The following is an 8,634-nucleotide window of genomic DNA, read 5'->3' on the forward strand; positions in this document are numbered from 1 at the left end:
GATAAGGTAGTTTTGCGTACCAAGCCTGGTTTTCTTCCTAAAGTTGTTTCTAACAAGAATATTAACCAGGAAATAGTTGTTCCTTCTCTGTGTCCTAATCCATCTTCGAAGAAGGAACGTCTATTACACAATCTTGATGTAGTTCGTGCTTTAAAGTTCTATTTACAAGCAACTAAGGATTTCAGACAAACATCTTCCTTGTTTGTTATCCATTCTGGTAAGAGGAGAGGTCAGAAAGCGACTGCTACCTCTCTTTCCTTTTGGCTGAAAAGCATCATCCGTTTGGCCTATGAGACTACTGGCCAGCAGCCTCCTGAAAGAATTACTGCTCATTCTACCAGAGCAGTGGCTTCCACATGGGCTTTCAAAAATGAGGCTTCTGTTGAACAGATTTGTAAGGCAGCGACTTGGTCTTCACTGCATACTTTTGCCAAATTTTCTAAATTCGATACTTTTGCTTCTTCGGAGGCTATTTTTGGGAGAAAGGTTTTGCAAGCAGTGGTGCCTTCCGTTTAAGGTACCTGTCTTGTTCCCTCCCTTCATCCGTGTCCTAAAGCTTTGGTATTGGTATCCCACAAGTAAAGGATGAATCCGTGGACTGGATACACCTTGCAAGAGAAAACAGAATTTATGCTTACCTGATAAATTACTTTCTCTTGCGATGTATCCAGTCCACGGCCCGCCCTGGCATTTAAGTCAGGTAAAAAAAAAATTTTGTTTAAACTACAGTCACCACTGCACCCTATGGTTTCTCCTTTTTCTTCCTAACCTTTGGTCGAATGACTGGGGGGTGGAGCTAGAGGGGGAGCTATATGGACAGCTTTGCTGTGTGCTCTCTTTGCTACTTCCTGTAGGGAATGAGAATATCCCACAAGTAAAGGATGAATCCGTGGACTGGATACACCGCAAGAGAAAGTAATTTATCAGGTAAGCATAAATTCTGTTTTCCAGTTCCTCTTTTTTTATGCTTTTTTACTCCTTATTTTATCACCCCACTACTTGACTTTCGCCACCATGAAAGAAATTAATTTATCAGAGTTCTTAAAAAAAAAAGAAGTATAGTACATTCACTGTGCAAAACTGTTCAGTTTTAAAACATTCACTAGACAATTAAGTAAGTAAAGGGTGTTAGCATACAGTTTTCCACAGGAGAAAAATATATCAGAGTTCAAAAGTTTGTGTTGATTACTCCCAAACACACAGGAAAGCGTATTCAACAGTTTGTTCACCGAAGGTACAACAGTTCAACAGATGTACTCACGAACACCCCCAATAATATACGATAAGATATGTCTTTGGATATGGCGCTTATCATCCACACTCGGTAGTCCTGTAGATTGCGTCTGGGAAACTCTTCACCCATATACGTGCTGGATCGCATCTAGATGGGAGGTGATAGATTCTCCACATGCGTTGTTACTAAAAGTTGAAGAGGAAACTTTTAAGGGAAATGCCCATACAAATGCCCATTTAGGGCCAATCGGTAGCTTAGGTTTTTTTAGGGTTAGGTTTTTTAGTTTGGGTGGGTGGGTGGGTAGTTTTTAGTTTTTACTTTTAGGGGGTAATTTGTAATTTTTAAAAGTAAAAGAGCTGATCACTTTAGGGTAATGCCCTACAAAAGTCCCTTTTAAGGGCTATTGGTAGTTTAGTGTTAGATTAGGGGGTGTTTTTATTTTGGGGTGGCTTTTTTGTTTTTATAGGGGTATTTTTTATTTTTGGTAATAGATTTTCTTTTTTTTTATGTAATCTTAGGTTTCTTTTTTTTATTTTTACTGTAATGTTAGGTTTTTTTATTTTAATAGGAAGTTAAGATTATTTTGCTAATTATTATTTTTAGGGAGATTTTCTTCATAAATGGAAAGAGTCCACAGCTGCAATCATTACTTTTGGGAATTCAGAACCTGGCCACCAGGAGGATCAAAGACACCCCAGCCAAATGCTTAAATACTTCCCCCCACTTCCCTCATCCCCCAGTCATTCTTTGCCTTTCGTCCCAGGAATTGTAATTACAACTGTTTTTCCGAGAGGGGCTACAACCTTTCGGGGATAACTTAAACATAGGGTCTCAGTGAGGCTCCTTTTTGTATCTAGGAATTAAGGGTTAATATCTCCTGAGGGGGTTATTGAACAGGGGGGTTAATAATCATGTTTGTTATGTGATTCTTTCTGCTACTGTGTAGTGTTGCTTCGGCTCATGGCTATATTGGCACGCTTTTGCATGGACTGCACGGTTTACCTTGTGACCGGATGTGGCCACATTTTGGCTCTCCATTTCCGCATTCCTGACCGTGTGGCAACGGAGAAATCCTGTTCCGCTGGTGTCTGGTTCCCTGGATGTGGTGAGTGCCCCAGCCATTGGGGATGTAAAGTGCCGTTTAGATTTTTCTTATTGGTCCATTATTCTGATTTTTTGGAGACAGATGTTTCTGATTCAGACTCTACTTCTTGTGAAGAATATGAATTGGCACGGGTGATACATGCCCATCAGTTATGTTCCGAATGCCATTTTAGAGTGCTCTGTTCCTCGGATCGGGGAATCAGGTGCCCACTGAGCCATCCGCCTCTGGAGATTCTATTTCCCACGATGCGAGTTCCCTACCACCAACTCTTACTACGCATGCAGGTAACCCAGACGCTACTTATTCTTCTACGGAGTGTGGCCTGTTCCCACTGGAGGTTACAACACGCTTCTGCATGGCCATATGTTTGGCGCTGGCGTATCCGCACCTCCCGGGAGTGTGCTTACGATATTGTCCATGTTCCGTTAACAGGGGCTCGTCAGGCGTGGGATCACCTGGTCCAGTTCAGCCACCGGGGGAGCAACTGCCCCTGAGGCCTGAGGGGGTCAACCTTCGGGGCCGGTGTTTTCTTTTGTCCCGGCGAAGGTATGCTGTGCCTTTATATAGACTGGCGTGCCTTCGTGTTCTACAGAGGCACGGTTTTGGCGTTGCTGGAGGATCCCACTCTTAATGGGTCTGGGGATTCTCAGGCCTCGATGATTGAAAGCTGTTTTTTAAAATGATATGATGTAAAGATGTTCGCACCGGAGTGCGAATATAATATCGGAATGAATGAAAGTGTTCGAAATTGATTGCGTGTATGTATTCGAAATGGGCGTTTTTTCGTCATTCGACATACGCTGCGAATGGTTTTTTTGGTTTGCGTAATGTTAAATACCCACTTCGTATGTGTAATTCTGTATTCGTAATTTTGTTAAAAAGGGTCTATTGATCAATTGTATTATCAACTTTGAACTTAGAAATTCAGATTTGTATATTATAAATATTAAATGTCCAAAACTCATGTATTATTTCAGACTTCTGTTTATTTTGAAATAAAAAGAAAATTAATACAATTGCATTCATAAGTAAAGCAATGCAATGCAATGTAATTATACAGTTTTAAATCAAAAATAATTATTAATCATGTGTTCCCTCACACTGGTGTTTACAGCAGGGTCCTGTGAAGACAATTCATTTTGAATTATTCCATGTTCATCATCATAATCCACATCAATATCTAGATTATTTTCAATGGCTAAATTATGAAGCATACAACACAAAGTTATTATGTCTGCAGCCTTTGTTGGTTGATATTTTAATGCTCCTCCAGTTTTATCAATACAACGGAACCTACTCTTAAGAAGTCCAAATGTACGTTCAATAGCTGATCTTGCTTTTGAGTGTGCGTCATTGAACTTCATTTCTTTTCTGTTTGCTGGTTTGGAGACAGGTGTGATTAACCATTTGTAACATGGGTATCCTGCATCTCCTGTTGAATGTATGATTTATGGTTAGTATTACAAATAATTAATTTTATGTGTTAGGCAATTAAACATCTTAGTACATAACTTACCAAGTATCAAACCATTTCCACAAATTCCTGCATTCATATCTTCATAAAGGAGTGATTGCTTTAGAATATACGAGTCATGTGCACTCCCTGGAAAAGCTGACAATAGAGAAATAATTTTGTATTTGTGGTCACATACAACTTGAGTGTTTAGAGAGTGCCACCCCTTTCTGTTAAAATATGTTTCTGGATGATCAATTGGTGCACAAATTTGTATGTGTGTGCAGTCAATACATCCTACAGTATTTGGTATTCCATAATGTTCATAGAAATATTCCTTAATTATATTTTTTTCATTTTCAGTCATTGGAAATTTTATAAATCTGTCAATATTTTTCTTGAAAACATTAATTACCTGGTTAAGAAACCTGGAAAAAGCACTTTGTGACACACCTGTAATAGAACTGGTGGTATGTTGGAAAGAACCCGTTCCCAAAAAATGAAGTGTGGTCAATAATTTAACAATTCCTGGTATTGCTCTATTTCTCCTTGTTCTAGGATCCAAATCATCTTTAAATAATTCATAAAGGGTAATTATAACTGATTTGTTAAATCGAAATCTTTGAAATACAATATCATCAGGCATGTCACTTAAAAATTGTCTTTCTCTGTATGTTCTGGGCCTGTATACCCTGTGTGTCCTCATGGTTGTTGTTTCTGAAATTAATCCTTGAGATTGTTCAACATCATTTTCATTCAAGATTTCTATCCTATTTGTATGATGTGTTATCAACCTCCTTCTTCTCCTTTGAAATCTTCTATGTTGAAATAATGTATAATATATATATTCTGCCATCTGTAATAATAAATATTAAATAGAATTGTAAATTAAATATTTTATTAAATTTAAAATCATATATTTCGAAATAATTTTCGTAAACTTACCTTCGTAAATATAATTTTGCGCACTTTTTTGAAAATTACGTCAAAATATTTATAGTCTCCCTAATTGCTTATTACGACGCTCTTTGATGACGTAATTTTTGATCATTGCACATTTTGTAATAAAGTTTTGCAGTGAAAACATACGCAATCATCCTTCGCTATTTCAATATAAACTTCGTAAATGTGTTTGTGAATATTCGTAACTGCAATCGTTACGTAATTTGACATTATAAAAGTCCACTTTTTATGGCGCGAAATTCTCTATGCTACTTTCAGGAGTAAACTTAAAATTCGAGTTTCATTTCCAATAGAAAAATAAGTGTATTTAAATTACGAAAATATTAACAATGGTAAGTACATATAATCCACCATATTATATATATTTATTGTATATGTTATTTTACATTTACTTTTATTTATTTAAAGAAATATGACATTTAATGGTAATGTTATTTTAATAAAAAGACATTTAAAATGTATTCATAGGTTCTACCAACTGGAGTATCATCACAAAATAGTGAGTCTGGTAGAAACCCTGCATTCACAGAAGATGAAAATCTGGTATTAGCACAGCAAATGCAAATGTATTATGATAAACTGTTTGGATCCATGGCTGCAAAAACTTCTAATTTTGAAAAGAATTCAATATGGGAAAAAATTTCAAAATCTGTATCAGCTGTAGGTGTTAGGCCCAGATCAGTGACCAAATGCAAAAAAAGATACTCTGATTTAAAAATTAAAGTTAAAGCAAAAATGGGAAAAGAAAAAACTGAAAGAATGAAAACAGGTGGTGGAACATATGTACCAATCACATACTCTGATTCTGAAAAAATAATTAGAGAATTAATCCCAGCTGCAATGGTTTCTGGAGTTCCTGGACTTACTAATATTGGTGTAAGAACAGGTAATTTTTATTTTGTTTCTGGATAATGTAATTTTAAATATGTATGCGAAATAATAAATATAAAATAAACCAAAGAAAATTTTATTTTTTAGTGGCAGAAGAACAAAATGAAAGCTCACAAGAAAATCTTGAGACACCATCATTGGATCTTAATGAATCTAATATTAATGAAAATTAAATGTTGGATAATTTAGAATGTAATATAACTAATAAAGAAATAAGTATTGAAAGTGAACTACCACCCAACAATATATCATCTCAAAATGAAATACCAATAAATGTAGTGTTGGATTTATCACAAGCCACATTTTCAAATAGTAACATAGAACAGGAGGAGGAAAACAACAATAGCAATGAAGCTGAACATACAATAATTTTCTTACAAAATGAAAATAATTCATTACCATCAGAAAATGAGAACAATCCTGAGGACAATGAATTTTATAAGGATGTTGGTGAATTTAGTTATAAATTAATACAACATAATGATTTATTACGCGACAGACTTGAGATTATGAATCACACAATGCTTGAATTTAAGGAAGAAATAGTTAAACAAAATCATGCTATTAAAAATTTAAATGATTCTGTTGAAAAAAGTAATACACATTTGGAACACATTAGTGAGTCCTTAAAATCAATAGCTCAGTCAATGATTTTATTATGTCAAAAAAATGATTGTACTAATACTCCTTTAAATTTAAATGTTAGGTCTTCAGAAAATCCTGAAAATTTACATTCATTTGTAACCGAATCAACCAATTTAGGTAATTCAGATATTGATGGAATACATTCTGATGTTATAATTTCTGATGGAAAAAGAAAAGGACATCAGAATTCTGATGGTAATCTTCAAGCTAGTAAAAAACCAATAAGAAAATATAGAAAAAGAAAATAAATTTAATATGTGTATATTATTATTCTTTGAGTTAAACATAGTAATTTAAAATAAATGAAGATAAAAAACTTGTAAAATATTAGTAACGTTTATTTTTGAAAAATATTAAAGGGACAGTGCACACAAATATGCAGACACATGTGTATTATAAACTAATATAAGTAAGAACATGATTTGATAATGATATATACATCCATGTTCAATAATTATATATTCATACTTGTGAACACCCCACACTGAAATCATAAATCAAATGTACACGTCCCTTTAATACATGTGTGAAAATATGTAATGTGTTGTATGGTGTATAAATCTAACAAATAAAAAGACCAATTGTAAACATTCTTTTTATTAACTTTCTAAATAACAAACCAAAAAACAAACATAAGATATTAATGTGGATGATAAAATGGTCCACCACGTGTTTTAACCCCAGAATAAAATGCCCTTCCCTCCCACCTTCTTTCTCTGAACATTAGAGCACGCTGTTCTTTTTGATTTTCAATCACTCTGGTTAAAAGTCTTCTTACTTTTTGATTGTGAAGTCTTTTTTTTTTTAAATTGTGAAGCATAGAGTCTTTTAAAATGGTGAGATTGTTGTTTATATTCTCTATCAAAAGACACATTTTATCCCATTTATTCTCTTCCATTTTTCCTGTTAGACATAAAACAAATATCATATTAAACTACATTAAAATTGAATTGCACTAAGCACATATTTAAAATATTGTTATGATAAAGAAAAAAATAAAAAAGGAATTAATAGTTCATGTGTTAAAAATAAAAACTGTGACAATTTTATTTTTACATTTAATTTAAAAATGCACACACATATAAGTGACATTCTTTATTAACATAAAAATTAACATGGTAAGGTGTAAATGAATACATACCTTGTTCATGTGGTTGAGAATCTTCTCCATTGGCAGCATCAACCACATTTGTACTAATTGCATTTTCATCATCTTATACAAAAAATAAATGAAATTATTTAGAAACATATTTATATATTAATTTCTATATTACAAGTATTGAAAATAAAATATTGTGCATCCATTAATGTATAACAAATCCCTTTTATGGAGGCATAATTAATAACCATCCATTACAAGTGCTTTTCACATTATTTACAAATCTGAAGCAGGTTTTTGGGGTTAAACTTAGCAGATGTAAGGAGATATCCTAACATGTTATAGATCAGGGGATTTACATATTGGTCTATAGGGAACTTTGTCATATAAAAAAATGAATATATATTAAAAAATATAACGCTTAAAGGGACACTGAACACACTCATAGAACATGCAATTTTAAGAAAATATCTAATTTACTCCGATTATCAAAGTTTCATAATATTCTTGCTATCTTGATTTGAAAAAGAAGGCATGTAAGCTAAGGAGCCAGCAATTATTTTGGTCAGCAGTTGTTTATTTGTGTGTGAACTTATCCAACAATCAAGAAGAACAACCCAGGTTGATTGCCAAAAACCTACATTATAGCTTTTCGAATAAAGATAGCAAGAGAATGTATAACATTTGATAATAGGAGTAAACTAGAAAGTTGATTTTAATTGCATGCTGTATCTTATTCACAAATTAAAGAATGTGGGTTCATTGTCCCTTTAAATTGATGTTTAAATTTACATGCTAAATGATTATAAAATCAAAATATCCACATATATACCGGTAATGATGAATTCAATATTTTGAATTGCTGGATTTTCAAATTGTTCACTTCCACATGCTGCCTCAGTGCTTTCAGCAAGTAATGCTGGTGATGTAGTAACTTCTTGCACTAAATTAAAATAAACTTGATGTAATTTTTTATAAGGAACATGATATGTTAACTAAATAAATAAAAAAAATAAAAAATTACCTTCATCCACATCCTCAGAATTATTTTGCTGTGAAACATCACTTTCTGGGCCAACAGAGACATCTACATGTTCTTCACACAAGGGAGAAGTCTGGGAAGATGATGCTGAAGTCGACTGTTGCTCAATGTCCACATTAGGGTTTACAGACATTAAAAGTTTAATAAATATTCTTTCATATTTTAAAAATCGCCTCCTCCTCTTATTCTTTCTTTGAACTTT

General features: G+C 33.5%; 1 long non-coding RNA gene across 1 annotated transcript; it reads right to left on the bottom strand.

The window, feature by feature from the left end:
* Window positions 1–6,872: 6,872 nt before the first annotated feature.
* Window positions 6,873–8,321, bottom strand: LOC128643012 (uncharacterized). The gene is made up of 3 exons (XR_008399751.1): window positions 8,223–8,321; window positions 7,433–7,504; window positions 6,873–7,194 (listed from the first exon to the last, which is right to left on the bottom strand). It is a non-coding gene; the product is annotated as an uncharacterized LOC128643012 (long non-coding RNA).
* Between the last annotated feature and the right edge of the window lie 313 nt (window positions 8,322–8,634).

The sequence above is a fragment of the Bombina bombina genome, chromosome 1, assembly GCF_027579735.1.
Source record: "Bombina bombina isolate aBomBom1 chromosome 1, aBomBom1.pri, whole genome shotgun sequence".
Lineage (NCBI taxonomy): Eukaryota > Metazoa > Chordata > Amphibia > Anura > Bombinatoridae > Bombina > Bombina bombina.